The 9,313-nt window shown below is 50.2% G+C and overlaps 1 long non-coding RNA gene across 1 annotated transcript; it reads right to left on the reverse strand.

Annotated features, from left to right (window-relative positions):
• Positions 1-1,909: 1,909 nt before the first annotated feature.
• On the reverse strand, positions 1,910-8,666 carry LOC112672826 (uncharacterized). Its single transcript, XR_003144535.3, has 3 exons — positions 8,108-8,666; positions 4,338-4,504; positions 1,910-2,247 (listed from the first exon to the last, which is right to left on the reverse strand). It is a non-coding gene; the product is annotated as an uncharacterized LOC112672826 (long non-coding RNA).
• Positions 8,667-9,313: the final 647 nt, after the last annotated feature.

Consider the following 9,313-nt stretch of genomic DNA (forward strand, 5'->3'; position numbering starts at 1 on the left):
GCTCCGGGAAGCCCGCCTCTTCCAGTCCACCCTTCATCCTGAGCCCTTTTCTTTATTTATTTTTAAAATCTTATTTATTTATTCATGAGAGACACAGAAAGGCAGAGACACAGGCAGAGGGAGAAGCAGGACCCCCGCGGGGAGCCCGATGTGGGACTAAATCCCAGGACCCCGGGATCACACCCTGAGCCAAAGGCAGATGCTCAACCACTGAGCCACCCATGGGCCCCAAACCGAGCCTTTTTATCTGGTGGATGGAGAACTCAGTTTGGGGGATAACCTCCAACACAATCCCTTTCCCTGCTTCACCTCAGCAACCTGACACATGACTCAAAGTCAGGACAAGTGTTAGGAGTTCTGTCCACTTCCTACGTCACACTCATGTCTCTCCCCTGCTCCCAGCATAGACTGCCACCGGGATGCTCCTGGCTGCTGCCTGGAGTTCAGATTTGTTGGGGAAGGTCTTGGGCTGGGTCCTGAGCTCTGGGAGGCCACCACGCCCGCTGGCTGGGCCTCTGGCAAACCTAGGCTTCAGGTGTGGTCTGAGGGATCTGCAGGCCCAGACTCCTGGGGTGGGGGGCCAGGGGTGGAGGGTCAAGCTGGTCTGTTTGCCCTCTCTGTGGGAGGCTGGGGGCAGCTGGAATGGCCCTCAGTCATGGAGGCAGGGGCTTTTAGTCTGCAGGACACTTTAGGAGCCTCCTAGTGTCATCTACAGGTGAGGAAACTGAGGCACACAAAGTGGAATAGGTCTGAGGATGTCAGCACAGATTCTCTTAGGTTCCGTTAGCTAGGGGACCCAATTGGACATTTGTCACCTCTCCATTCACTGCGACCCCAGTGCCTCTTTATTTTATCACGTTGGTGATGTGTGTGCCTCTCCTGCTGGGTGGGGAGCTCCAGGAGCGCAGAGGCAGTGCCACGTTCTCCACGGCACCTGCCAGGGTCCGGTCGGCACATGGTGTGTGCTCAACAGAGTGTAGCAGAAACGATGGGGGGGCGAGCAGGGCGCACCCCAATTTTCCCAGTGACTTATCAGCAGCAGAGCTAGATCCAGCAGCTAGGACTCTGAGCTGGGAAGACAGTGGGGAGCCAGGAGAAGGCGGCTCAGGACCCCCAGGCCTCGCCTCCAGCCCAGCCCTCCCCCCCCTGCTGAAGACGGAAAGGTGTGCGGTACCTGCAGGTAAGGCGCACTGAGGAGCCTAAGGGAGGTCGCGGCCAGCGCCCCGGCTTAGTGCACCAGGGCCCGCACCTGCCTCCCGGACGCCAGCCCCTGCCTGCGGGGGGCGCGAGTGGGGCTCCTCCTGGGCCCCCGCCCATCTCTCGGCTGGGGACTCGGCTCTCAGGAGCCCGCGGGCGGCCGAGAAGGCGGCGGAAAGCGCTGAGTCACGTTCAGGGCCTGGGGGGGCCCCCCCGGGGAGCCCGGCCTTCCTGGCGCGGGCTGCGGGAGCGCGCGGGCCCGCGGGGGGTCGGGGCTGCGGGGGCGGGGGCGCATCCGGGGTGCGGCTGGGTGCAGGAGGCGACGGGGGGCGCTCCGGGGCTTGGGGGTGTCGCCCGGAGCCCCCGCGCAGGGCAGCCCGGCCGCGGCGTCCTCGGTTGCCAGGAGCCGCGGGACCGAAATGCGGGGGGTGCCCGCGGCTGACGTCACGGCGCCCGCTGGCCCGGACCCCCTCCGCGGGCGGGTCTAGGCGACGGGGTGGGGGGCGCCCCCCACATCGCAGCAGCCGCCCTGGCCGCCGGGCTCGGCCCGCACCCCGGGCCCTCCCGAGTCTCCCTCCCCCGCGGGCTTTCTTCTCGTCCCCACGTTGCTCTTTTCAGCCCCTTTCCGCCCCCACCCCCGCCCGGTTCCACCGTCCACCTGCCCTCCGCTGCTCTCTTCCTTTCTTTGCACCCCCGGGACTTTCTCGCAGCTTCCAGCCGCCGGGAGCCGCCGAGAGGCCCGTGGGTGTCGGGCGCCCCCTCGCGGCCCCCTGTGCGCCCGGCCTGGGGTGGGAGAGACCCGGCGCTGGCCCCCCAGCACCCCTTACCGGTCGGGGGCAGGGTGCAACTCCTGAGGGGGGGGGCGCCCCCCAGCGGCCCGGCTCACAGGGTTCTGGAAAGCAGAAGGCCCTTGGGACTGAAGAAGCCGCAGGGGAGCCGGCAGAGAAGGGGCAGATGTTGCTCCAAGGAGCCAAGGCCCGCCTCTTCAGGTTCTTCACACATTTGTCCATAGAACCTCCTCAGGGACCTGCTGGAAGTCTGTGGTCTGACCTGCAGGGGAGAGAAGGGCGTGAGAGAGAGAGTTGTGGCAGGGCAGAAACGGGGAGTTGAGTCAGGAGTGGCCCCCTGACCCTGGCCTTTGGGGACTGGCCTCCCCAGCTGGCCTCCTGCCAGGCCTTCACCCTGGGATCAGAAGCAAATCCCTGCCTTCTCCAAGCTGGGCTGACTGGGAGCTAGAGAGTTTGAAAAGCTAATAGGAAATTTCCCTCAAGTGTTGGTCATCCTCCAGATCCACACAGTGGAACGCCTCTTGCCTGGTGGCCAGTGTCAGAGCCTGTGGCCAGTGGCCAGGGTTTTCCGGTGTCCTGGCCACCGAAGTTCCCCAGGCCCAGGGACAACACAGGGGCTGTGGCTTGTGTATGGCCAGCAGCAGGGTAATAGCTGGGTGCCCCTTGACCCACCTGCCCCCTTTGGGATCTAAAAGGCTCCTGGCCAAACTGACTTCTTCAGGCTCCTCCCCAGTAGCCCTGGCTCTTAAGGCCTCCAAGATGTGGGACTGTGGTCATGGCCCTGGAGCATCCAGCTGGGCCCAGGAAGGTCATTCCCATGTTTCTGTGTGAGCCCGTCTATAACGTCTTGAGAGACAAAATTGAGGGTCTCCTTCCAGGCCTGGGTCTGGCACCTTCTAGACACTTCTGGCCCTTCTATACACTTCCCCTTCCCTGAGGGCACTCATTACCACCACTTCTCCCCCATGCACACACAGGCTGTTATGAGGAGCCAGGAGTAACCATATAAAGGCTCAGCATGGTGCTAGGCACATGGTAATACTCATACCGCAGGCCGACTTCCTGGCCTGTAAGTGTGGGAAATGTCACTCACACGTCCCCTTAGCCAGCACCTTGTGGCTCCTGCTCTTTAAAAAAAACCTATCCAATGTTTGGCACTCACGACCTGCTTGATTTTGTTTCCTTGCTCTTGAATGGCCTCACTGGATGGCACCAACTGGGCTGCTCCGGGTGCTGGTCAGGGACTCAGGACTGGTTTGGGGCAGACAAAAGGAAGTAGGGGGTTCCAAAGGTTCTGGATAGACCAACAGTTTGGAACTCAAAACATTTTTCTTTTTTCCCCCTAGCTTTATTGAGATTTAGAACACATTTCTAAGCAGTGGTAGCTGCAGACACCTATGTAACTCCTAACAGTCCCCATGTATAGCCAGAAAGGCCAGTGGAAATCTGGGGTGGGCACTGCTGAGCATCGCTTGAGCACCTCCTATATGTCAGGCTCTTTCTATATGCTGTGTCACTTAGTTCCTGTGGCAAGTTAGTCAGCAGGGCCTTTCCTTAGCTGAAGCAGCACAGCTAGTGGCTGGCAGGCCTGGGAAAAGTCCAGGCCCATGTCACCTCACAGCCCAGCTCTCCCTCCCTGCTCTGTGCCATGGTGGCACCGGCTGGGATTTCACCAGGAGTCAGACGCCTCATGGAACACACTCCTTTGGGAAGATGTGTCCAAAGCCAGACTCCCATCTGCTCCACAGACCTCTCCTGGGACCTGCTCTGGGTAAGGTGACAAAGCGGGGTGGAAGGCTGGGGTGGATCCAAAGAAAGGCAGGAGAGGGTAGTGATTCTTATCAGCCACGTCTCTGCTCACGTTTCTGCTCCTTGTAAGTATGTTGCTGTGATTCTCAGGGCAGAGAGGTTCACAGTTGCCTCAACAGGCGCCCCAATTTCTTTCCCCTTGATTCCCTTCTCTGAGACATGTACTCATGGGCTTAATTTACTGCCTTGGTAGTCTCTCCTTGCCCCTGCCCCTGCTCCTCCTTTGTCCTCCTGCATTTAGCCATCATGCATTTATTTATTTGCTCATCATAGATTTGTCTCTGTGTCAGACCAAAGCTGGGCGTTGGGGAGGCAGCCTGTTAGAAGGCCAGTGCAGGCCTTCCTGTCACCTACCTGACACCATCAGCCCTGGAGGCCGAGCTTCCCTCTGGCTTTTGTCACTCAACTGTGAAGCTCGGTTGCATCTTGCCTGCCTTTGATCTGCCCTCAGCAGGGCTTCCTGGGGCCTGGCCACTCCTTGCTCTAGCTCTGGCCTGGGAGGCTCTTCCTGGCAGTGGGTCCTGCTCTCTGCTGGCCACTTACTTGCTCCAGGAAGACTCTGGTCCAGCTTTCCAGACTCCCTTTCTGAAGTCACACTTTGCCTCTAGCCCTCAAGTGGGCAAGGTCTCAGCCTCTTTGAAGACCTGACTTCAAACCAGTTTACTCAGGGGACATTCAATTTGCAATTGTGAAATCATTTTGAAGTTCACCTGAAAAACAAAACAAAACAGAATATCTAGGAAGTTTTCTTGAGAACCAAGAAAGAAATATGAAACATTACATGTATTAAACAGTAAAAGTCATGTTACTTTAACTGGTCTGATGCTGGTACTGAAATAGGTAAAAGCAGTTCAGTAGAAAAGAATATACTCCCCCCAAATAGGTTTAAATTTATATGGAACTTATTTATGATATAGGTACCATTTCAAACTAGTGATTGAATCATGAATTATTGAAGAAATAGTATTGGGACCATTGGTTATCCATCTGGGGAAAAATTCAGATGGCTCAATGATCTAACATAAATATATATATATATAAATATATATATAAATATATATATATTTAATATATATTTATTTTTATGATCTAACACATACACACACACACACACATATATATATATATATATATATAGAGAGAGAGAGAGAGAGAGAGAGAGAGAGGAAGAAGCAGGCTCCCCACAGGGAGCCTGATGTGAGACTCGATCCCAGGACCCCGGGATCACTACCTGATCCAAAGGCAGATGCTCAACCGTTTAGCGACACAGGCATCCCAAATTTCTTTAATATACAAAGGAGGGATCCCTGGGTGGCGCAGCGGTTTGGCGCCTGCCTTTGGCCCAGGGCGCGATCCTGGAGACCCGGGATCGAATCCCACGTCGGGCTCCCAGTGCATGGAGCCTGCTTCTCCCTCTGCCTGTGTCTCTGCCTCTCTCTCTCTCTGTAACTATCATAAATAAATAGAAATTTTAAAAATATTAAAAAAAATAATATACAAAGGATTCTGCAAAACTAGTATAGCCAATAAACAAGAAAGATACTCAAACTTACTTTTCTTAAGTCAGATATTGCTGACATGCAATGTTATGCTAGTTTTAAGTTTGTCCAACAACTACAACACAGTCCAATAACTATGGACAATTAGGTACATTAGCTCACCACTAGAAGTGCAGTTACCCTGTGTCAGCACATAAAGTTATTATATTAACCATGTTCCCAAGTCTTTTAATTTCCTCAAACTTTTTTTTTTTTTAAGAGAAGGAAAGGGAGGGACAGAGGGAGAAAGAGAATCCTAAGCAGGCTCTATCATACTTGGTGCACAGCCCAACTTGGGACTTGACCTCATGACCCTGATATCATGACCTGAGCCAAAATGGATAGTCAGACACTTAACCAACTGAGCCACTCAGATGCCCCTCAAACTTACATTAATTAATTAATTAATTAATTAATTAATTAAAGATTTTATTTATGTATTTGAGAGATAGAGAGTACCAGAGAAGCGGAAAGGCAGAGGGAGAGGGACAAGCAGACTCCCCACTCACGGGGCTCAATCACAGGACCCCAAGATCATGACCTGAGCTGAAGTCAGATGCTTAACTGACTGGGCCACCCAGGTGCCCCTCAAACTTACTTTTTTCTTTTTAAAGATTTTATTTATTCATGATAGACACAGAGAGAGGGGCAGAGACACAGGCAGAGGGAGAAGCAGGCTCCATGCAGGGAGCCTGGCGTGGGACTTGATCCCGGGTCTCCAGGATCACACCCTGGGCTGAAGGCAGCACTAAACCACTGAACCACCCGGGCTGCCCCAAACTTGCTTTTTTTTTTTAAGATTTTTTTAAATGTATTTGTTCATAGAGACACAGAGAGAGAGAGAGAGAGGCAGAGACACAGGCAGAGGGAGAAGCAGGCTCCATGCAGAGAGCCCTACGTGGGACTCGATCTAGGGTCTCCAGGATCACGCCCTGGGCTGCAGGCGGCGCTAAACCACTGCGCCACCGGGGCTGCCCCCAAACTTACTTTTAATTGAAGAAAAATTAAACATGAGATGCTATTTACAATTTATATATATATTTTTTTTTAGGATTTAATTTTCTAGGTTTACAGGAAAAGTTGTGCAGAAAGTACAGAATTCCCACATGTCTCCCCTTGTCTCTTTGCAAGAGTTAGGATTTCTAGCGCGATGTTGAGCAATGGTGAGAGTGGACAGCCTTGCCCAGCTCCCCATCTTAGGGTGAAAGTGTCGAGCTTCTCACTACTAGGTAATGATGTTAGCTGTAAGTTTTTATTGTTGTTTTTATTAAGGATGTTTTTATTAAGTGGAAGGAGTTATTCTTTATTCCTGGTTTTTGATGAAAATTGTTGTCACGAATGGATGTTGGATTTCATCAAATGCTTTTTTTTTGCATCTATTGGTATGATCATATAATTTTTCCTCTTTTGCTTATTGAAATGTAATTTATTACCTTAATTGACTTTCAAATATTGAACCAGCCTTTCGTACTTGGAATAAATCTCACTTGTATAATCATTCCATGGTGTATAATTCTTTTTAGACATTGTTGGATTAGATTTGCTAATATTTTGGTATTTCTGCATCTAGATTGGTCAGCAGTTTTTCCTTCTTATAATATCTTTAGCTGGTTTTAGTTTTAAAGTGATATTGATCTCAGGGAATAGATTTTTTAAAGATTTTCTTATTTATTCATGAGAGACACAGACTGAGAGAGAAAGAGGCAGAGACACAGACAGAGGGAGAAGTGGGATCCATGCAGGGAGCCCGATGTGTGACTCAATCCTGGATCCCAGGATCAGGACCCGAGCTGAAGGCAGGCGCCCAACCGCTAAGCTCCCCAGGCATCCCACAGGGAATAGATTTAGAAGTATCTTCTCTGCTTCCATTTCCTTTTTTTTTTCCTGCTTCCATTTCCAAAGGGAGTGTAGAGAATTGATATCATTTCTTCCCTAAATCTTTGGTAGAATTTATCAGTAAAATCATCTGGACTTGGTACTTTCCGTTTTGGGATTTTAATCATTGTTGATTAAATTTCTTTAATAGGGGTGCCTGAGTGGCTCAGTCAGTTAAGCATCAGCCTTCAGCTCAGATCATGATCCCAGCAGGGATCCTGGGATGGAGCTCTGCTCAGCAGGGAATCGGCTTTCCCTCTGCCCTTCCTCTCTTTGCTTGTGTACTCTCCTGCCCTCTCTCCCTCAAATAAATAAATTAATTAAAAATAATAATAAAAATAAAAAACAAGAGCTTATTCTGTGTATAATGTGTTTGGATTTGTACAAACGCACTGGGAAAGTAGTAACTGGTTATGTTTGGGACAAAGGAGCTTGGGGCTTAGCGGGAAGAGGGCATCTTCTGTTTTTCATCTTATACCCTCCTTACCATTTGAATTTTTAACCTTGAATAAGAATTACATTTGGAAAATAGTTTTAAAACCAAACTGCAGGTTTGAGCTCACAGGTATTTCAAAGCATGCTAACCATTTCCTGTGCACCCTCTTCCTTGTAAGAAAGGACATGAAAGGCTGCCTACCCCTGGGCTCTGGACACCTTGGTCCTTTGTCTCAATTTATATCTGAGAGGATTTCAAAGAAAAGAAAAAACAGCCTCCTGACCACTCTTTCAGATGGCACTGTTGATGGCTGATGGTTTCGAAATGAGCAAGACAGGCTATTTTTTATCATTACTGAAAAAAGGAAAATTTGCTTCCTTAGAAGTGTTTTAATGGAAAGGTAATTTAAACTCATTATCTTTAGAAACTAGAGAAACTGAATCATCCATATCTACTCTACTTACCATTTTAGTATTTTGTGTTTTCCTTTTTTGCAGTGCATCGCCCATATTTCCAATGGCTGTAATCCCAGCTGTATATGTCCCGGCATATACAATGCCAGTATTGTTCCTGGACCAGGAAACATTCATCTGGAGGAATTATATACCTGGTTCCTTAGGAAGAACACAAAGTCTGGAATTAGGAAGCTACGAAACTAACGAACATGCTGCTGGGAGAGAGAGCTCTTCCACCCTCCTTTCCTCTGGAAAGAGAATCTCTGTGAGTGGGCAGTGGGGGGCCTGCCTATGATTGCCACTTCTGGTTCCACACAAGTTTCCAAATTAAAAGCAAGGTGTCTGAGGCTGTAACTGAAACACCACTTGCTCCTTTTGCTAAAGCAGCTTGTTCTGAGTACCGGCTGGGGAAGTACAGCTTCTACTGAATCAGTGTCTACTTGTCAACACATGCCTGACATTGGGTTGTGAACAATTTAAACTCATCTTTCATTCTGTTTGCCTTTTACTAGATATAGTTGTCATAAATATAACCTGCTTTTTGCAACAGATTTTCTTGAAAATAAAATTGGTAGCTTTGCATAGCAACAAACACCACTCCTGAGCTACCCAGCATGGGGACGAGGGGAGCAGCCTCAGCTGTACCCTCTCCCAGCCAGCTGTGTTGACTTAGTGCACCTGGCCCCTCTGAGCCTGAGCTTCCTCATCTGCAGCAGGGAGACAACAGCTGTGCCTGACTTGTAAGTTTATTGTGAGGATTAGACAAGATAAGGAGGAAGGATGGTGTTTGTAACAGAGAGAGACAAACAGAAGGCTCTCAATACCGGATAGCTGGCTACCAGATTACACTTAGTAAAGGGGATTTGAGAAAATATAGAAAAGCACACAGATATGTATTGTATTTGCAAAAATGCCATGATATTGTGCCGAGTTCAAAGTATTTGTTCATGATTACAGGGATCCTAAGACTTACAGAGCAAGACATTATCAATATTTTTCTTTGAGCATCTACCCTGGGCTTGGTGCTGTTCAGAGATGTAGGTGCTGAAGGGGGCTCTCTGGGCTGCTCTACCAAGTCCAAAGTCCTTCCCACCGTAGCCCTCCGGGCCCTCATTCTGTACTGTGGCACCTGTTTTAAACTTTCCCCTTGGGCAGCCGGGGTGGCTCAGTGGTTTAGCACCGCCTTTGGCCCAGGGTGTGATCCTGGAGAGCCGG

Source organism: Canis lupus, chromosome 9 (genome assembly GCF_003254725.2).
Source record: "Canis lupus dingo isolate Sandy chromosome 9, ASM325472v2, whole genome shotgun sequence".
NCBI lineage: Eukaryota > Metazoa > Chordata > Mammalia > Carnivora > Canidae > Canis > Canis lupus.